Genomic DNA, 2,450 nt, shown 5'->3' with positions numbered 1-2,450 from the left:
ATCCCTACAGACATACGCAAGGGCATGTTTCCACTCACAACCAAATCACTGCCCTCATACCCACTAGCCCACAGGTCCGTCTCATTTCTCCATTCCCTCCCCCTTTTTCCCCCCTCCCCCTAAAACACCCCCCCTCCCCCTAACCTACAAACCCTTTTCCCCCTGCCCCCCCCTTTTCCAAGCCCCCACCCCACCCCGCTCACCCCCCTCTCCCCATGTTATCAACCACTCTGTTCACTCAATAATTTTTAATCAGCATCTAGATCACATTAAATTGTACGAGTTTTATCCCATACCCCACACCCATTTCAACATTCCATCTTACCATCCACCTCCCTCCCATTCCTTTCCTCCTTCATATATATCACACCAATAACTCTTCCTCATTTAATACAAACAGTTGCTTTTTGCCTTAAACAATTGATATGGTTCCAACAGGCCTTTAAAGCCATATTTCGGTTATTCATAACCTATAGTGTTCCAATCACCTCCTCACATTTACTACATGATTCCTACTTTTATTTATATTTTTTTATTTGTATATTTTATATTTATTCTAATTTTATTTCCATTTTTCAGTTTTATCATTACCCTTTCCTTTTAATTTTCATTATTAATCTTCATATTTAATTTTCATACTTATTTTCATTCATTTTATTCTTTCATTCTTTTTCATTCATTTTTATTATTATTCATTTCACGTCATTATAATTGTTTACATAACTTTATCACAACATCCAAACTGATTTCCAATACCAGCTGTATGATTTCTTTTGCTTTTTCTCCAAACTTTAACCAGACCAATATCATATTAAGCGTATTCTTAATGACACTTCCGGTATATAGTCTTAATCTGCCGCAATCTAATTCCCTATTTCAGGTGATCTAATTCAGATAATTACAACAGGTGCACTTCACACCTCCTGACAGGCTGCGCTCATAAATACAGGCAGCGGGGGACTCCGAGAGCAGGCGATCATGTGATCAAGCTCTCGGAGCGAAACGCGCGTCACTTCCGGTCCCGGCGCCCGAACTTCCGGTCGTATGGACCGCGGCCAACGGCGCCTCACTCCTCGATTCCTGTCCCGTCCACTGGCTAGAGGGTCTCCACAAGAGGTTGGGTAAGACAGCCATCGGCTCTTGGCCGAAAACGGACTCTCCTTGCCCTACCTGCGGCTCCCCCTTGCTTTCCCATAGGGTTCACCATGCATTTCCCCACTCATTAGGGGAAACCTGAGAAATTTACATTATGTGATATATACATTGTTTTCATATCTTCATGAGTATTATGCTTAACATTCCTTTTAGTGCCTAACTACTGGGTAAGGGTGGAGAGGGAGGAACCCTTAATACCACTGATATTTACTATACTGTACACACATTTTCTATTGCGTGATTATTGTGGAGATTACAAAGCCCATCCGTTGCTTGGGCTGTTTTGGAGCACAATTGTAATAGATTCTCTATTATTCCACCATTGTGGGCACTATTAAGCCCTCCTGCTGCTTAGGCTGATTGGGAGCACAATTGTTTCTTTGGTAATATCAATCTCAAGACTGCACAGTCAGCACTATTGTTTGAAGTTTACAACCGATCAGAAATCTAAGTCTACTGTGTTATCATCATACTCATTTCTGACCATATATAATCTAATATCTAATTAATTTGCGATTGATCCTGGGTCCCAATACAATCGGAAAACGGTGCGCCTAGGAGACAATTTTACCTACGGTCAGACAGCACTGAATATGCCCAAACTCGTCTGATCTTGGAAGCCAAGCACTGCAGGGCCTGGTCAGTACCTGGATGGGGAACCACCAGGGAATACTAGGTACCGTAGGTATTTTACTCTCCAACAGTTTATGCAACTTGGGACTCATTACATCAATCTGATCTCAGGTCAATAGCATTTGTCAGATCATATCGGACTCGAGGTAGTGACCTCATTCATATAAATTCCTGATTAGAGAGGATATGTATGAATTTTCTCCATATATGAGGGTTCATTTATTTTCGCTCACCTATATTATAATTTTGCCCATAACAGGTACATTGGTACTGGCAAACACTTATGCTCTTTAATCATTGATGCCAGCTCACGCTTTTTCTTAAGTATATATTAATAAAAGTTAATTTTTAATAATCTCATCATTTCAATTTTTTTCAAGTGTGCTCAGGAAATGGCCTATAGTTGCTTTTTTTGGTCCTTTGTTTTCTCTAAAGGACCATACTTGTTTTTTCACTGCAGTGTCAGACAGGATGGCAGATTAAAAAAATTGTCCCCAAACAGCACATGATGCAAAGAAAAAAAGAGGCGCAATGAGGTAGCTGTGTGACTAAGCTAAGCGACCCAAGTGGCCGACACAAACACCTGGCCCATCTAGGAGTGGCACTGCAGTGTCAGACAGGATGGCAGATTAAAAAAATTGTCCCCAAACAGCACATGATGC

General features: G+C 41.1%; 1 pseudogene; it reads left to right on the top strand.

The window, feature by feature from the left end:
• Nucleotides 1–1,724: 1,724 nt before the first annotated feature.
• Nucleotides 1,725–1,843, top strand: LOC134929945 (5S ribosomal RNA; annotated as a pseudogene).
• The last annotated feature ends 607 nt before the right edge of the window (nt 1,844–2,450 follow it).

This window comes from Pseudophryne corroboree, chromosome 5, assembly GCF_028390025.1.
Source record: "Pseudophryne corroboree isolate aPseCor3 chromosome 5, aPseCor3.hap2, whole genome shotgun sequence".
NCBI lineage: Eukaryota > Metazoa > Chordata > Amphibia > Anura > Myobatrachidae > Pseudophryne > Pseudophryne corroboree.
The sequence above is the reverse complement of the archived record's forward strand: the minus strand, read 5'-3'. Positions and strand labels throughout refer to the sequence as shown.